The sequence below is a fragment of the Vicia villosa genome, linkage group LG7 (genome assembly GCF_029867415.1).
Source record: "Vicia villosa cultivar HV-30 ecotype Madison, WI linkage group LG7, Vvil1.0, whole genome shotgun sequence".
Lineage (NCBI taxonomy): Eukaryota > Viridiplantae > Streptophyta > Magnoliopsida > Fabales > Fabaceae > Vicia > Vicia villosa.
The window spans coordinates 6,203,737-6,224,171 of NC_081186.1; the positions used below are offsets into that span (position 1 = coordinate 6,203,737).

General features: G+C 35.3%; 1 long non-coding RNA gene across 1 annotated transcript; it reads left to right on the forward strand.

The window, feature by feature from the left end:
* Window positions 1-12,000: 12,000 nt before the first annotated feature.
* LOC131616922 (uncharacterized) lies at window positions 12,001-14,275 on the forward strand. The gene is made up of 3 exons (XR_009288326.1): window positions 12,001-12,994; window positions 13,125-13,184; window positions 13,401-14,275. It is a non-coding gene; the product is annotated as an uncharacterized LOC131616922 (long non-coding RNA).
* Window positions 14,276-20,435: the final 6,160 nt, after the last annotated feature.

Below are 20,435 nucleotides of genomic sequence, written 5' to 3' on the forward strand. Positions count from 1 at the left end.
AATTAGAGTCCCTACAGACTAGGGAATAGGAACCGATACCTGTAAAATTGAAACGCATAGATATTCGAAGTATATAAATTGCAAGCATATAGTAAGCACGAAAGCACGAAAGTCCTAAGTTCATAGGTTCGACGTAGGGGCTCTTGGGAGCCAACCTTTTTTATAGGGGGTTCTAGAAGGTTTCATGGGGTCGTTCGTAGCCTCCGAGACTTTTTGTCTCTTCGGATTTTAGAACAACTCATTTTATCCATGAGGTTCGAATTTTTGGGGTAGGTTCTCGGAGAGATCAGCCAAGTATCCAGTCCTGCCCTCAACAAAGTCAAGCCTCGTTTTAGACATTTCCGAATATTCAACCCACTCCGAGTGGAGTTATCAATGAGACTCGTAGGCGATTCATACTCCCCTATTGATCTCAAAGTTAACTCCCACACTTAGGGTTTAACACAACATAGAAAATACCAGCAATCCATATAAAAATATAACAACAGGCAATTAGATATAAATATATTAACATAAATAATTAAATATAAACATATTATAAACAATTAAATATTTTTTAGATAAAAAACAAATAAACAAAATTTTTTTTTTTAAAAAAAAATAAAAAAAATAATTACAAACCCTAAAAAAGGCGAATTATCCAAACCCTAAAAAGTTGTCAAACCTAAACCCTGCCAAAACCTAAAACCTATAGGAGCATAGTATTCACTACTAAGTTGTCCCCAGCAGAGTCGCCAGCTGTAGCAACCTGCCCTAAAAATTTAGCTTTTAGAGTCGCCACCTATTCTACCAAGGCGAATAGGAAACCTTACGTAGTTGAGAGATCGGGGTAAGATACTATATTCAGGTCGAGGGAAGGTGTTAGGCACCCTCAACCCTTTCCTAAAGGCTAACATTCAAAGATAAGGTTTATGGCTAACTGTCAAGGTTTTATAGCTAAAGAATCGGATAGGGGGAAAATTGAGATTTTGAGGAAGGGGACTCGCCTTGGTTATCCAAGTGCCTACGTATCTCCTTATGGAGAATCAGAGTCAACGTAGTTCGGGCACAGGGTTGTACGCCTTAGAATTGAATTTGATTTGACATGGTGGGAAGTTGTTTTAAAATGCGAATGTTCGAAGGTATTTTGAATTACCTTATCGTAGTTGTGAACATCGCAGTGTTGAAACACTGTAGTATCGTGGTTTAGTGTGTTTTAAGATTTGGGCGTACAACCCTTATTTAATATGTCACTATTAACCGCAACGATCAATAGATTCGATCGCCATAGTTAACAGATTAGTAAAGGATTGCTGGCAATTCTAATCGATTGATTCGATTATCACTTTTAGCAAATTGATGTATTTTAATTATTAATTTATTAATTTATCGTTACCTCTCATAACCGATAGTTTCGATTACAAATAATAACGAATTGATGAGGGGAAATATGCTAATCATCATAACCAATAAGATGGTTAAAACCATTTAGCAAAATAAATTTATTTGAATTTTAATTTATAGGATTTGATTAATTATAGGATTTGATTAATTAAATTAATCGATTATTAACCATCGCGACCAATAGATTTAGTCGGAACGAATAATAAATTAAATCCTAATATCTTTGATACTTTGGGCAAATGGGATGGAGCAAACCCTAATATCTTAATGTATTTAGTATTCTAAACCTAAAATAAATTCTTAATCCTAATTAAATTAAATATAAACATAATTAATTAAACCTAAGAAATTAAAATTAACCATTTAATTATATACATAATATAAATTAAAATTAACCATTTAATTATATACATAATATAAAAACAATTAAATAAAACCTGGAAAAAGATCTTGTGTAGCTCCTTTGTGAGGGTGCATGGTGGACGTTCATAGAGGCTACGCGCAGGATCTGGAAACAAATTACTCCAAAAATTACTGGCTGGAGCGAGGATCGAACTCGCGTCACCTCTCGCTGGAAGACTTAGGGATGCGCCTTTCTCCCACTAAGCCAGTGTTAATTGGTGATAATTATACGCCCCATGAAAATAATAGAGGAAAACGAAGCAATGAGATTTAAAACAACACAGCGCCCTTTTTTACTGTTCTTCTTCTTCATGATTTTCTGAAAAAAAACGCAAATACTAGCTATGCCCCTGCGATGACCCAATTCTTCATAGCGTCCAGATCAATTCTCATAAAACACTCAAATCGAACGAAAACTATTCCCTGAACACGATGCAGCTATTAATTCCGGTCGATTTTGTTTCTATCCAAGATTCCCAATTTGAAGAGCAAGAACCCTAACAATGGCGGATTCTCACAAACGGTTTCAAACTCTAATTAAACCATCCAGACACCTTGTAAATTCCCTCCTGAACACAAATATGCCATCCAATTACGTTAACGATGCATGAATCGCCGAGGTGGAATGAAAAAAAAGAAATCACCAAACCGTAAACCGCAAAGCGCAATTCTATGGGCCTGGAACGTTGTTGATGATTGAAATCGATCCAAGAATGATCCAGGGATGTGTTGAAATCGTCAAGGCCTCTTGAATCGCTCTACCACTAGGAAACCGATTTTAGTTTTCCTCTTGAGTTTGTTGAATCCGGTTTTGGTCCTTGAACAAGGATTTTTCGGCCACCAAAAAACCCCTCCGCCCTCTCCTTATCTCTAGCATATATATGAGACACCAATAGGTCAACAAATTGGATATAATCTTAATAAAATTGGATTTCCATACATGATTGAGTCTTTGAATCAAATGCTTCCAATTTTATCTCCAATTTAATCAACTCTTACCAAACTTGTTATACTAAAAATTAGGTAGAAAATATGGTGAATATTTCATTGAAAAATCATATCCCTAAGCTACATTTTTTATTTTTTCTTAATTTATTCTTGATTTAATTTAAAAAAAAATCTAAAATAAATGATATAAATAAGGGAAAAATTCAAGGATGGGCTTGTGATTTGTGGACCCTAGTTTTGGAGATCTTCGATTAGTGACTTGAATAAGCCTTTGAACCTAGAGCCATTGAAGATGAATAAAGGAGGGCAAATTTTGGGGTATGACAGTGACATATATCAGCGCAAAATTGGACCCAGCCCTAATGTCAAAAGTCATTGCGCTACTGAAAGAAAATAAAGATTGTTTCGCCTAGGACTATGATGAGATGCCTGGTTTAGGGAGAGACTTGGTCGAATTGAGATTTCCCATAAAAGAAGGGAAGAAGCCCATTGTGATACCCAAAAATTTTCCCACCACATTTTCATAACTCAAGCTCATTCGAATATCAAAGGCTCAGGACTTGACTGAATGTACACTCCCCTAAAACAACAACCCTCAAACTAGGGTTTTGATCTTCTCAAAGTAAAATCAGCTTCTAATACCTCAAGTGGTCTTCATGGCCTCTAATATACCTTAAATGATCCTCATGCTAATTTTCAAGCTCTGATTCCTAAGATTGCTCAATCAACAGCTCAAATGGTCAATAGGCGACTAGTTTGACCTAAAAGTCAACTATGGTCAAATCACAGTCAAAACTCCGGATTTTTGGTCAACATCAATATTTTGAAGTTACATTCATCATTTGATCAAAAGTTGATCATGATTCATCCAGGAAAGCTCCAAAATCAACAAAACTCAAAGTTTCTAAATTAGGGTTCTTGACCTAAAAGTCAACTGAACTTTGACCAGCCATAACTTTCACATGGAACATCAGAAACTTCCCATCCAAAGCTCATTATAAAGGAAATTGAATTCTCTACAACTTTGTCTCTCACAGGCCAATACTAAAAATGCACCATTTAAGAGATATGGATCAATACATTATAGGTCTTTCTAAAAGTCAACAGAAAGTCATTTTTTCTCAAAGAGTGGTACATGAACATGGTAGACTCAATGAAGATGAAACCAAAAGGATCTTTTAGAGGACTCTTTAAGCTTTCTAGAAAGTATGATAATACCTCCACATGATCAAAATTGATGGAGATATAAAGCATACAAGTTGGGTGAATTTCAAGGGATGCACCAAAACCTAATTGAGTAATTTTGCACTTTTGAACCAATGGGCCTAAGTTTTGGATTTCAAGCACATATATGATCCATAAAAGGGCCTATAACACCATATTTATATTTTTGGCATTTTTATTTCTATTTATTTGAATTTTATTCATTTAAATTGCAAATAAATCAAGTAAAATACCAAAAATAAATAATTAAATCATGAGACTTCATTTTGGATTATATGGAGGCCCAAGAAACTCCTCGAGGGCCATAAAATTTCGTGGTGTATGGCTTTAACATTTATTTTATTTATTATTTGATTTTATTCAATTTAAGTTAATAAATAATAAAGTAAATATCTAATTGATGCATGATTAGCTTTCTCCAATCAAAAGGCACTCTTGGAGCTCAAGAAAATCATTCATATTTGATTGGAAGAAGATTTAGGTGGAAATAGCAAGTTATTATGAGATTTTTCAATCAAATATTTTTCAATATTTCCAAATATTCCATCACATAATTCTTTCCAAGTTTAATTGACCTAACGTGTTCTCTATATATACTACAATATAATCAACACAAGGATTCACGCAGGGCTGCCTCCAAGAGGAGACTATAAAGATTCCAAATTTCTCCAAAGTTAGGCCAAGAGTAAAACTCGGGTTCCCGTAATTTTAGATCGAGACCAAGCACTCATTCACAATCCTGAGGTTCTCAGGAGTTGGTACCACACATCATCCAAGCTTAAACATGTCCGGACCATCATATACGAGCTCCACAAGTTTGCTTATCTTTCTTGATCATAAACTCTTAATCTATGTCGTTTTAATTAATACTATGCATCTTTGTATGTTCACACTCATGCTTTGGATCATTTAGAACCATCGTTTTGAAGGTTTGATGCAGATATGCGAATGTGCCATTGTTAGGGCATAAATATGGTGAGTCATCGTTCTCATAGCTACGAGTTATTTTAATCAAAACCAAGGACACCATTGAATCCGCAAGCCTTAAATTAGGAGGTCTGAGCGGTTGTGTGATTCTGTTTGACATTTTTTCGCAAGTACCAAAAAGGCATCCATGGCTAACAATTACCTGCGGAAAGATCCGCAGGTAAATCCGCAGTAAAATTCGCAACAAATTCCATAGGTCCGGAGGTTGAAGACAGCAACGTGGAAGGTGGAATCTTTGACTGATGGCATGGCGTGTGTTCACTCGTGGGTCAAACTTGGCAGACTCTCTCCCTATTCATCATTGGCTGCGCATGGAGTACATGTGACCCACTCTGATTTTTATTTTGACTTTTCAGTTTTCTTGGAACTAACATATTTCTCTATTTTGTGTGGTTATATTGCAAGGAAAAAACAATATATGAGATGGCCAGCGTATGGACTTATTAAGAGTACAAACCTGGGTTCGAATCCAGGTGTTCGCAACAATTTTATTTGCATTTTCTTGCTTACAGATTCAATGCAACGCGTCCACCAGGGCTCACCATGCGTCCTCAATCACTAACCGTACGATCTCACCTGGGCCAGATCCGAAGGAACCTAAACGCCAGCACACCATAGACCCTCAAGGCCTAGCCACACAGAATCCAACGCCCAGGTTCTTTTATGTTTTTTTTTATTATTATTTTTTCTTTATAACTATTTTTTTCCATTTTCTTTTTAAACTCTTTTTTCTTTTTTGTTTCAATTACTTTAATTAAGATATTTTAATAATTAGTTAATTAGGTTAATTTAATTAGTAATTAGAGTTAGTTTTTTAATTAGTTAACTTTAATTTAGAAATTAGGTTTTAATTAATTTTAGGCTAATTATTTTAGGTTTAATAATGATTATTAAATTTAGGTTTTATCACTAACATTCTCCCTTAACCCTAAAAAATCACACATTAGTAGGTGTTGTCCATTAACTGTAGGGTTGGTGTTCTCTCCATTAGGCTAACATTTTACTTTTAGGCTTATACTTTTACCTCTAATTTTCTTAAACTGTGATTTCATCGCGATCTTCTCTTCTCATCTTAACAATCTGTGATTGTCACGTGCCTGTTAATATTTTATCTAATTTTCGTTATTTATTTAATTTTTATTTTAATCTTGCCTTTTATTATTTATTTTAATTTCTAGAAATTGATGTATAGGCTGTCAAGGTTTTTTCTGTAATAGTTTAGGATTTTATTTCCGCCTTTATATTTTGCCCATAGGTGTTTATTGTAATAGTTAGGTTTTATTTTCGCGCTCCATTCCTACTCTATTATGTAACTGCCCCAAAGCCTTGTAATAGTTGTAGGTTTATTTTCTGCCTTTTAATTTCCGCACAATATAACTTTTATATAACTGAGTGACAACTAATAATTGAACGTAGCTCATAAACTACAAAGATAAATATTCGAACTGAACTCACGTGATTGGTGCACACACACACTTTTAAGGTTATCCCTCTTGCTGCCTGTTGCCTGTTGCCTCTAATTATACTAAAAATAGTCAAGTCCCTCGGATGAAGGGATACCTTAGTAAATGCTGCCTTCGATTCAAAATCACCATGTCCCTCCGATAAAAGATCATAGTCCCTTTGAGTTGCCTACGATAAATATGATCTTGTCCCTCGATTAAATGGTGATAGTCCCTTCGAATGCTAAGGTATCCTTGTTGTTGCCTAAAATGACTATTATATCCTTCCCCGAGACTTCCTGCCCTCTTTATGGTAGGGACAGTCTTGTGGCGAACGATTATTCTCGATGACCCTTTGATGACCCGCACATCCAATGAAAGGACTTCCTACCCTCCTTATGGTATGGATAGCCCTTTCAAACGAAAACTTAAAGAACAAGAAAGACAATCTTAGGGTAGGTGTTCTTAAATTCTTGCTCACACGTTCAAACTTCAAAATTACTTTTCATACACCTCTTTCAAATCAATTCAAAAGGCTACGCTTATTTACAAGCTAAAGTCCTTATTCAAAAATTTTCTTATTCACACACTACAATTCAATCATTTTGAAAACAAAAGTGAGCTAAGCAATTAAGAGCCCATGGATAACCATGGATACAAAGGGTGCTTACATCTTCCCTTTGTATAACCTACCCCCCGAACTCAAAGTCTTTAAAAAAAGTTTTTTTGTTCTTTTAGCCTTTCTATAAATTGGATAAAATAAAAGTCGGTGGCGACTCTTGCTATCCGCAACATTTAAAATAGTCAGTTCTCCCACCGTACTACACCCATCAAGCAAACTCCTAGAAGATTCGCACCAGAAATCCTCTCGAAGATTAAAGTAGAGGTCAAAAGACTTCTTCGTTGCAAATTCATTAGGACTACGAGGTATGTCGAATGGATTGCTAATATTTTACCTGTTATTAAAAATAATGGTTCTTTAAGGGTATGTATAGATTTTCGTGATCTAAATGCAGCGACCCCTAAAGATGAATATCCTATGCCTGTGGCAGAGATGTTAGTAGACTCAGCCACAGGCTTCAAATAACTAAGTACGCTAGATGGATATTCAGGATACAATCAAATTTTCATTGCAGAATAAGATTTGTCCAAAACAGCTTTTCGTTGTCCTGGGGCAATAGGTACCTACGAGTGGGTTGTTATGCCTTTTGGTTTGAAAAATGTTGGGGCAACTTATCAGAGAGCAATGAATTCTATATTTCACGATTTTATAGAAACATTCATGCATGTGTACATAGATGATATTGTTATAAAATTTGTTTCAGATGACAATCATCTTGATCATCTTAGCCAATCATTCGAAAGAATGAGAAAACATGGCTTGAAGATGAATCCCCTCAAGTGTGCTTTCTTTGTGCAGGCTGGAGATTTCCTAGGCTTCGTAGTCCACAAGAAGGGAATAGAAATTAATCAGAATAAAACGAAGGCTATTGTGGAAACAAAGCCTCCATCCACGAAGAAAGAGTTGCAGTCACTATTGGGAAAGATAAACTTCTTAAGAAGATATATCTCTAATTTGAGTGGACGTACGCAAGCTTTCTCTCCCTTACTTCGCCTAAAGCAAGGAAGGTTCGAATGGCACGCTGAACATCAAGAAGCTTTTGAGAAAATCAAGCAATATTTGATGCACCCACCCATCTTGTCCCCCCCCCAAATGGAAAGAAGCATATGAGACTTTATATCTCAGCTTCTGATACTACAATAGGTAGCATGTTAGCACAAGAAGAGGAAAATGGCATTGAAAGAGCCATTTATTATTTAAGTAGAGTACTCAATGATGCAGAGACTAGGTACAAAGCCATAGAAAAAATCTGCCTTTGTTTATATTTCTCTTGTATAAAACTCAAGTATTATATAAAGCCACTTGATGTTTACTTTCATCTCATTTTGATGTTATTAAACACATGCTATCCAAACCAATATTGCATAGTCGAATTGGAAAATGGGCTTTGGTCCTCACTGAGTATTCTTTAATCTTTCAACCTCTTAAGGCAATGAAGGGACAAGTTGTATCAGATTTCATTGTAGATCATGCAGTGGTTGAGAACCCTCAGCAATATGTTGATTTGAAACCTTGGAAGTTGTATTTTGATGGTTCAACATACAAAGAGGGGATTGGAGTTGGTATACTGATAATTTCTCCTGAAGGAATTCCAACAAAGCTCAAGTATAAAATCGAAGGCCCTCTATGCTCCAACAATGAAGCTGAGTACGAAGCATTACTTGCTGGACTTGAAGCCTTGTTGGAATTGGGGGCAACCAGAGTCGAAATTAAAGGAGATTCAGAATTAGTAATAAAGCAATTGACAAAGGAGTATAAATGTACCAAAGAGAATTTGATCATGTATTTTGTCATGAAAAATAGGTTGCTCAAAAAATTTGAATACGTGGATTTGAAACACATCTCAAGAATAAACAATCAAGAAGCAAATGATTTGGCACAGTTAGCCTCAGGATACAAAGTGTCAAAGGAAAAATTAGAAGAGTTGATCGAGGTAAGAGGAAAGGCAATGGCCACAAAATTGTCTCCAAGCAACCTGGAGAATTCATAATTAGGCTTCGCCAATGAAGAGGAATTCAAAGTATTAAATATAGATTCTTTAGCAGATACAGATTAGAGGAGTCCAATTGTTAACTACTTAAGAGATCCTTCGACAGATACGGACAAAAAAGTAAAATATAGAGCCTTATCATATTGCTTGATGGAAAACGAGTTGTTCAAGAAAACCCCTGAAGGGGTCCTGTTAAAATGTCTTGGTGAAGCCGAGGCTTACTTGGCACTCTCGAATGTGCATAGTGGGGCATGTGGTGCTCATCAAGCGGGACACAAAATGAAATGTTTTTTGTTCCGTTATGGAATGTATTGGCCCACTATGTTAAAAGATTGCATAGAGTTCGCCAATGGTTGTCAGGAATGTTAGGAACACGCAATTATTCAACATGCACCTGCAAACGAATTTAGTTCAATTATTAACCATGGACTTTCAGAGGTTGGGCATTAGACTTAATTGGAGAAATCCGTCCCACATCATCCAAAGGCCAGAGATATATATTAGTAGACCAAGAGGCTGTGATTGAGTTTGTTCAAAAACATATATTGTATAGATTTGGAATCCCAGAAAGCATAACCACAGACCAGGGATCAGTGTTTACCGTTCGAAAGATGCAAGATTTTGCGAAAGAGATGGGATTCAAGTTATTCACTTCCACAACTTATTATGCTAAAGCAAACAGACAAGTCAAAGCAGCCAATAAAGTAATAATTGCGCTGATAAAGAAGCATGTAGGGAAGAAGCCTAATAATTGGCACAAGACTTTGGACCAGGCACTCTGGGCTTGTCGAACATCACCCAAAGAAGCTATCAGTACTACACCATTCCAATTAAAGTTTGGACATGATGCAGTACTTCCAGTCAAAATATACTTGCAATCAGTCAGGATTCAGAGACAAGAGGAAATCCCCCAAATATATATTGGGAAATGATGATGAATTAGTTAGTTGATCTGGACGAAGAAAGGCTTCTAGCATTGGAGATGATAAAAAGGCAAAAAGAAAGGGTATCAAGAGCATATAACAAAAAGGTGAAAGGTAAAGTATTTGTTAATAATGATTTAGTTTGGGAAGTGATTTTGCCTATAGATCGAAAGAACCAAGCTTTAGGAAAATGGTCTCCGCACTGGGAAGGCCCTTTTCAAATTTTAAAGGTATTCTCAAATAATGCCTACGAGATAGAAGAACTGGCAGAAGATCGTAGGATCTTAAGAGTAAACGGAAAGTATCTGAAAAGATACAAGCCAGTCATGCACGAAGTAAATATTGCAAAAACGTAGATATTAAAATATATGTCGTGGGCTAAAATGGCAAACGTTCGCCAAAATGGCCTTATCCTTGGACAAGGTGTGTAATGTAAAATAAGAAGAGAATAAAGGTCGAAATATATTTCATTACTGCAAAGAACCAGGGATACATGCATTAAAAATAGGTTACAATATATGCAAACCAAAAATTATAATGCAAGACCCACAGACTCGGGAAACGATTATGGTTTTCCCTTCTGGGTCCATCTGGATGGATGCAAACATCCAGGAATCAGCAAGCATGTTCGGATAGATAGACCCTTCTAAGATTCCGAGATAAACCTTTAAGTTTTAGGTGGCAAATAGTTCATCAAGATCAATGCCACGTTGGTGAAACTCTTCAGCAGAAGGTTTAAACTCTTTCTAGATGGCAGAAATAATGTTGTTATGAGTAAGAGGCGTCATCGTTGCAAGAGAAAAGTATAAGAAAGATGAAGCCTTGATGAAAAATATGGAAGAGGATGAAGAAATGATAAAAGTGGTAAGGTTTATATAGAGGGTGATTGTCTTGAAGAATGGCTATGCTTTGAAATCTCATTGGACTGCGTGTGGGATCCCCGAGGGAAGATATGGAGTCCGCCGTTTCTAGTCTTGGAAGTTAAAGTGTAATCATAATGGAAACTGACACACGCACGTCTTAATTAGAAGTTTTGGAAAAAGTGAAGTCATGCTTAACTGACTGTTACGTCTAGTAGAGTGGAAATGTCAAGTTAAAAAATGAAGTGGCTGCGAAGAGTAATCATATCACGTGCATAAGCTATCGACGTCATTATGATGGTTGAAAGAGTAGGTTTTGACAGTTAAAGAAATTGTAAAAAATTTCATTTGTGACATCGCACGGTAGAATATATGTATAGTTAAAAAAACAAATAATATATATATATATATATATATATATATATATATTAGCCAGTTCGATTACAAAAAGCAGGACAAATGAAAAAATGAAAAAGGCATTACAAAGACTATTATAATTAGCCAAAGTCATCAGGGAGATTGTTTTTCATTGTGGAATATTGAGAGTAACATACCCAATTTGCCCACACTTTTCAAAAATTCAAAACTGTTTCGAAAATTGGGTTTTTATAAAATCTAGGTTTCATTTACACTAATATCCTGAATTTTATAAATATTCGATTTAATCTGTTTTAAAATATAATAGTTTACTCTTAAATTATTATATTTTAATAAATAGCAAAATGCTTACCGATGTTTCATATACTTTCAATTGGCTTTTTATTTCGAATAAATAATATAGCACAATTGGTAAGAAAGTAAGGTTTGCAAGGAAAGGGTCCCGGGTTTGAATCCCACCATTAACATTTTTCCCTTTTATTTGCTTCTAACTTTAGGTTTAATTTTATTTTCATTTTATATTAAAAAAAATCACAAAAAATACTTTTTTATCATTTTAATTTTAATTTTCGTATTTATTATTTAAACATTTTCTAAAATATTGATTTTTCAAATTTACCTTTTTATTCACAAAAAATAACCAAAAATAGCATAAAAAATAAAAGTAGTAACTTTCAATTCAAGATTAATTATCATTAAGAAAAAATCAAAATAAATATTTGAATGTTTAATTGAGTCATTTAATTGTTGATTTTGTCTTAATCAATTTTCTTTTGACCTAATCTTTTTTTATATATACATATAGGCCAACAATTCCACAATTTGGAGAGGCAGTCACGTTCATACCCACTTTTTCTCACATACATAAAGCCATTGTACATACTATACACACCAGAAATTACACCATCAACCATGATGTTCATGTGATTCAATTGTCATCACCACTTAGTTCATACCAATTAATCTCACTTCCCACCCTTAATTAATTCCTTAAACAAAACTGTAAGTGAAATTTGTTCATACTAACATCTCATTAATATTTGTAAAGAGTATTTTTGCAGAAAAAAATTGAAGCAGATCCAACACCGTACAACCGATCGGTGTCTAGCCGCCGCACCGAAATTGTGCTCGCATAATCAACAACCGCCCGGTCTCCGACGAGATCCCGCCGCTCAATCCACACCGTCCGTACAACCGCTCAAGGTGCTCTCTTTTCTTTTGCTTTTGATTGATTCAACATCCTTATCTTGATCTCATATGCTTTTGGATTTTGAAATAAATGAGAAGTTGTGAAAAGTTTGTTGTTCTTGTATGTCTCTAAGTGGGAAAGAGAGAAGAAGATGGATTTGGCACTTTGTTGTATTCTTTTTCCATGGTACTAATATGTTATGTCATCAAATTTTATGAGTTACCGGTACCATGTGACATGTAATATTTTGATTGGTCCACTTAATTTATATTATTAATATTATTTTATTATAAATAATTATTATATTAGTAAATATTAGAGTATACATTAAATTTATGAAATTGTAATATTAACCCAAACAACTTCCGTTTCCCTTTTCTTTTCTCCTTCCTAATTTTCATTCTTTTCAAACACACTCTTCTTCGCAACCGCCGACTGGCTTCCTTCTTCCTCTTTTTCTAAAGTTCTCCAACCGCACTTCATTGAATACCATAAGAGAATCTCTCGCAGTTACCGGCGCAATCACACTTTATCGAACGCCAGAAAACAATCTCTCGCAGTTACCGGCAGCACATCCTTCTGCACACCTCTTCTTTATCGAATCGCCCTTCGTGGTTCACATGTCTGAGCATTTCTTCTGATGCCAGTAAGTATGCATCATTTCTCTTCAATGCTTCTTCCATTGAACCCTAGAAAGTTGCAATTTTTTTGATAAATAAAAATTTTTAATAACAGTTTCAAACTGTTTTGTGTTTGTTGGCGTTGACTGATTGTAGGAATAGGAGTTGAGGAAGCTGTTGAAACCAAAAAAGGACTAGCAGCAAGGAATTATCAAGGTTAGAACTTGAAAACAAATGAGTCATTTTTTTATTTTCTCCACACTTGCTACTCATCTATTTTTATATTCTATGCACTTTGCTTTTTGTTTGTTTTGGTTTCGTGATTTCTTTTCTGGAAATTCTTTCACGAGCCCCAATTTCTCTGCAACTTCTTTCTCCATGTAACTCTAATTGCTATCACTAACACCCCCACTTTCTCTCTCTTTTTTTCAGTTAATTTCTTTTCAGAAACTCTTCTTTCTATCCTCTTGTAACTTGTTTTGGGTTTCCTCCTCGCAAAAACCCACCACTCTTCTTATCGTTCATCTTTTACCGATCGATTTTTGGTAAGTTATTATTTCTCTTTCAATCTGAAATCTTTTTCAATAACTTTACGAATTTGATTGTTTCAATTTTTATTTTCGCTTTTATTATCATGATTGTGTTAATTAATTAAAAGTGATTGTGTTAATTAATTGCAATTGTACATTAGAGACATGAAGTTTCCTGTTAGCTATCCCATTGCACTGTGCATTTGTTTCATGTTAATAAATTAATAATATAGAACATCTATTGTTTGAATCTTTATGTATTCTATAAATTTTCTTCTTCCTGTATTCAATTTGTGAACATATTGGAAGGGAGTAGAAGAAAGATGAACATGATCTTCTTTCTATATTTTGTAAATTTGAGTGGTTAGGAGAACAAATTTGAAGCCAGGAACCACCTTGGTAATCAACTTAGATATAGCTTTGCGAGTAAGACAGTTATCATTACGGTTGTGTTGCACATAGGGATCGGGGTCTAAGGAGAAATGGATGTAGAATCAGTTCTATTTAATTATGTAAACTTCATATTTAGTTTTAAAAGAAAATTTATTAAATAAAATACCAATTAAATAATACAAATGGCTCATCTTAATTGGTCCACTTCACTTGAGTACCGGTACCCATTGAAACAAGCAGGGTACCTAAGAATTTGCCAATTTTTTTTCTTCCTATTTCATTAGTGCCACTTGTCGCGTTTCTATGGACTACTATCATGACTTTGAAAAGTCAAACAATACTAATAGATTTTGTGAGATGGTGATGCAAGGGGTTACGCCCCACCGGTTCTATCATTTATATATATATATATATATATATATATATATATATATATATATATATATATATATATATATATATATATATATATATATATTTTTGTTTGTTTCTTTTTTACTATCACTAAAAGAAAATATTAAAAATACGAAATCTATTTCATTTAGCTATTAGTTTAATTAGAATAATAAAATTTGTAAATAGAATAGTTAATTTGTAAATAAATTGCTAACAAATAAACACAAATTATTTTAATTATTTACTTTCTTTTAGAATTTAATATTTTCTTAGATATCTTGTGATTTTATCTTTAAATTTGTTAATATTTTTCCTGCATTGTTCAACATATATTCGTACTAACACTTTTTGTTTATGCGAGGTACTACTTTGAATCTTTGGACTATTACGGACATTCACGTATTCTATCTTTGTACATTTACCGTTTTATATTTTTTTTTTAAATTATGTAATTGTATATGGGTTGTAATGGTTTAATTAGGACTTTATTTTCTGCACCTCCTATTATGTACCTCTCCCAAAACCATGTAATAGCTTAGGATCTTTATTTTCCGCACCATATAAACTGCTATATAATTGTTAGATGTATGTTAATAGGATTGTATGGAAATATAACAATTGAACGCTAGCTCACTAACTTCGAGATAAATATCTGAAACTAACACACATCGCACTCACTCACCTCTAGGGTACGCCTCTCTTGTTGCCTTCGGAAATAAATGGTCGTGTCCCTCGAATATAGAGGTACCTGTTAGCAAAAGTCCCGACGATTAAAAAATCATCGCAAAGATCATAAGTCCCTCGATGACCCTCGACTGTTGCCTACGAAAAGATGATTGTCCCTTCGATATTGCTAAAGGTACCTCTACTTGTTGCCTTCAAACGACCTCGATGACCCTTCGATGACCCGCACGTCCAATATAAACAAGGATTACCTACTCCTATATAGTATGGATAGTCCCAGGAACCTTAAAAATTACAGAAAAAGACTAATTAGTTAGGGTAGTGCTCTTAACCTGCCTAGCTCAATAAAAGACATCTTTTCACTACTCTTTCGAAAAACTAAGGCTACGCATTTACGCTAAAGTCCTTCTGCCTCTTTTCAACTCAAAACAAACAAACATGAGCTAAGCAAGTTAAGAGCCCGTAGATAACTACGGATGAAAAGGGTGCTTGCACCTTCCCTTTTCATAACTTACCCCCCGAGCCCGTTTTCTTTCAAAAAGGTCTTTTTCTGTACTTTTTACCTTTCCACGATTGGACAAAATAAATGTCGGTGCCGACTCATGCTCACCGCAACATTGCTTGCGAATATTAAAAATAAAAGTCGGTTCACCGAGTTACAGAACTGGCGACTCTGCTGGGGACTTTTTAAAAAGAGGGGTTTACCTTAGGGCTTAGATCACCAATTTGTTTGTTTTGATTGCTTTACTTTTCCAGGTTGCTTGAGTTTCTTTAGAAGATGAATCCTATACCCGGATTCGAGTGCACCTTAAGATAGGAGCGGCATAGTCATGGAGACCTCTCTTGTGCATGCTTGGGATTGGTCAATATGAAGTTTGCACTTGAGTTAGGTCTCCACTGGTTATTGTGTACCTCTTTTGCATGAGAGAGGTTTACGCATGTATCTTTGGGTGCGTCGGAGCTCAAGGACCTTTAGTCACCTTTAACCCATCTTAACTTTTAGGAACGTAGTGGGAGGGCTATTCTTGGTGCATGCCAAGTTATGGTTGCGACCCGATACTACAACTCAGATAGGTTTCTTCCTAAAGTATCATTGTGTGGTATGCATGTACCATGTTCGAGGGTGCTTTAGAAGGGGTTGACAATTCTGGGTCACTGGTATGCATGTACCGTGGTATGCATGTACCATGCATGTACCACCAAATCAAGGGTATCAACAACAAACCTTCCAACCTTACACTCAACCACCACCACAACAAGGAGGACAGTCAAAGTTAGAAAAAACTATGACACAATTCATGCAAATGTCAATGACAAATCAAAAGAATCAAGAGGCAGCTATAAAGAATTTGGAAACTCAAATGGGTCAACTGGCTAAGCAGATTGCAACTAATCAATCAAATGCAACTTTTTCAGCCAACACTCAAGAGAACCCCAAGGAGCATTGCAAAGCGGTGGTGACAAGGACTGGACAGAAAGGTGGTAATAATGAAACGGAAACGAATGAAGTTGAGGATGATAAAGAAAAGGAAGATGAAACACATGCTGGAGAAGACGAAGAATATGAAATTATTAACAATGGGGCTGAAGAAGAAGATGTAAATAAAGAAGTCAAGAAGGAGAAATTAAAAAGAAGGAGTGCTAAAGACAAGATGGCAAACAACACGATTCCAAGTCAACATTTGCCATACCCCCACGCTCCGTCAAAGAAGGACAATGCCAGCCAATATACCAGGTTTATGAGCATCTTCAAACAACTCCACATAAACATACCATTTGCCGAAGCATTAGAGCAAATGCCAAAATATGCTAAATTTATAAAGAACATGCTCACAAAGAAAAAGGGATGCACAGATGAAGAAACTGTGGTGCTTGATGCTCAATGTAGTGCTATAATCCAAAGAACTACTCCAAGAAAGGAATCTGATCCGGGGCGAGTAACCTTACCATTAAATATTGGAGGTAATTTCACTGGTGATGGGTTAATTGATCTGGGGTCGAGCATCAACTTAATCCCTTTATCCATTGTCAAGAAGCTAGGGAATGTTGTGATGAAGTCTACTAGTATGACATTACAATTGGCCGACAAGTCTATCACTTCACCCTATGGAGTGATTCAGGATCTGCTAATTAAAGTAGACAAATTCTTTTTCCCGGTAGACTTTGTGGTTGTTGACATGGAAGAAGATCATGAGGTACCTGTGATTCTAGGAAGGCCATTCATGAAAACCGCTCGAATGATGATTAATCTGGATGAAGGGATCATGAAAATAAGGGTGCAAGATGAAGAGGTAAAATTTACTCTGTTCAAGGCCAAGAGGCATCTTAAGAACAAGAGTGATATCTTCCAAATCGATGCAACTAAAGGAGCAAGCAAGGAAGACAAAACTCGAACTCCGAGCTACTTCCAAGTTGGACAAGAGGTACTCCTGTGCAACTCAAAACTAAGATATCTCTCGGGTAAAGCAACAACAAAATGGTCTGGACCACTGATAGTAAAAGATATATGCGACCACGGTGCCATTATGGTAGAGAATCCGCTGACAAAAGAGAGGAGAACCGTTAATGGAAAACGGTTAAAAGATTACTTCGGGGGAGTGGAGCAACATGCACCATTCCTAAAACCTTGAAAGCATGAACCGTCAAGCCATGCGACGTTAAACAAGGCACTTCGTGGGAGGTAACCCACACTTCTAATGTTTTATTGTGTTTTGTTTATTTTTATTTCAGGAAATAATAAGGGGACCTTTCTGGTGAAAGCTAGGAAGAAGCAATTGATATGGCAATACCCTTTGTGAGTCAACCCTCTCGGGCTTGTTACGAAACATTGAGGTCAATGTTTAGTTCAAGTTTGGGGGTGGATTTACTCTTTTGCATTTTTCAATTTTATGCTTTTATTTTTGGTATTTTATCCCTAGTTTAGAAAGAGTAGTCCACAACAGAATGAGAATCTCAAACAAAGTACCAACAACGGAGCAACATGCGTGAAAGTGGTAGTGAGTGAAGTGAAAATTTTTGAAATTTTTTTTAGTTCACTTACTTTTTTCAATAAAGTGACAAAGCAGGTACGGATTTTTGAACTCAAACTCCTAATGTGTGCATGAAATTTAGGTTGTTAGTAAATTCTTAACAGAAGTTCTTTATGGTACACTATTTTATTGGATCGGTTTAGCCTTAATCATTGTGAGGAAAGCCTTCCATTGTTTACTATATGCAGGAGACCATCAATTGTTTTGACTTGTTTGTATCATGCTAAACCGGTTGTTACATCGTTTGTGGAAATCTGTGAAAGTGATTTAGGCACTTATTTGAATCTGAGAGTTCTTTTAGCCTACTCTAACGTACAACTTATTTTCTTCTGTGAGAGTGTGATCCTTTTGTTAACCATTCTTTGAGCCTGAGGTCAAGATAAGCATCGTAATATGCACCAAGGAAAATACCTGGTGAGCTTTGATCTCAATAAAAAGTTTTGTTTTGAACCATCAACCATAAAATTTGGTGATGTGTTTTCTCTTTGACCTTTTTTTAGAAAGTAGGGGAGCATTCATATAATCTAAATACAGGTTGATCTCCAAGTTGGGGAGAGTCACATTCAAAAGAAGAGTAAGTACATGTGGTAATCGGTGAAGTATAAAAGAAATTCGTAGCTTGAAAAAAAATAATAATAAGAGTTTATGGAAAAAGAACAACGTTTGAATATAACGGTTGTTGAAAAAAAAGGAGTGAAAAAGAAAAACCAAGCTACGAATGGAAAAAGATGGACGGGTGAGAGAATTAAAGTTATAGAGAAGAAGGAATGAGTTATGATTTGGATGCTTCCCTAGATTAGGAACAACCCTTGACTATCTTCTTTTCTTTGAATCTAAACCACATTACAACCCTAGAAAGACCTTCTGATTCTCAGATTCCACAAGACTTGATGCTAACAATTTGGTGAACGTATGATATGGATCTTTGTTGATTTAATTGTTTGGATGAGTGTTTAACCCCTCTTTTAGTCATCATACTTTTTGATGAGAGTGATTAGTGCTGATTCAATTACAATTGTGTAGTGTTTTGAACTTCTGGAGGTAATTTGCTTTCAAAATTTGTTTCGTGTATATGTTCTGAGTTTGCAGGAAGAGGAGGAGTAGTTTGACTTGGTTACTAAATTGACCCACTTGAGAAACCTTTTTGATAAACTTGTTGCATGACTGTTGGTATGTTTTGTTGGAGGTAAGTAATTTTGTTTAGGGACAAACAAAGCTCTAAGTTGGGGAGAGTTTGTTAGGAGTAAATTAATGGTAAATTCATGTGTTAATATAAGTGATTTAGTCTCTAAACTAATGCAAATTGTGATAGATCCATAGGTTTTTAGTAAGAATTGAACTGAATAAGTTTAGTTCATGTGTAAAGCAAATCGAATCACTTGTGGGTACTATTGATGCAGGTTTGGAGCTGAAATGGAGTTTTAGAAGAACATGAAGAGGAAAGAAAGCTGGAAGTCTCAAAGGCAAAGCAAAAAGATGAAGTTTGACAAGGGCGCGCCGCGGTAGTTCTAGCTGGCGCCGCGAAAAAGCTTTTGTTTTGTGTCGCGTCGCGCTCATCCGATGCCGCGCCGCGGCCTCAGCGTTAAAAGCCCAAAACTTATAAATAAAAGCCCTAGCTTCCAAGTGAAAGGCAGATCTTTTTGTGAGCGAAATTAGGAGAGCATTCTGAGTTTGCAGTCAAGAACAACAATTGAAGGCCAATTCTTTACCAATCGAAGACATTCCATTGATGAAGATGAATCCCTCCATTAATTCTTGTGTGTTCTTCATGTCTATGGAGAGCTAAATTCCCCTTGTTGAGTTTAAGGTAGTAGTTAACCTATGAATATACAATGCCATTAATTATTTCCTATGAACAATTGTTTGAATTTATTATCAATAAGAAACCTTATTTTTAATTTACACCATTGTTAAATCTTTGATCGAAAGAAAGGATTTTAACTTTTGCCCTAGGTTACTATATTGATTCAATCTCAATTTGCAGAGATGGAATTGTGATTGAGTTTTCATAATTATCGTTCCTTATTACTATTATCGATATTGATATTTGGAGAGATCGAATCTCGTACCGGTAAAAGTTTATCTAATTTGATTTGCAGACATGAAATCATATTTGAGGATAAGTGAAGATAGTAATTCAAATGATTGTTCAGTTGTGAATTAATTGATAAGTTGTATAGGAATAGGTTGATGAACCCTAATGCTCAACATACTTCCTTAATCGTTAACAAACGTTCATTATTTGCATTTAAATTATTGTTTAAATTTGATATTATCACAATCATAAAACAAATCCAATTACTTTTTCTAACTCAAAATAATTAACTATAGAACGGCAGTGATATTAACCAATCCCTGTGGATACGATATATTACCGAAAATATTTACCCACAAATACTTTCAACAAATTGGCGCCGTTGCCAGGGATTGGTGTC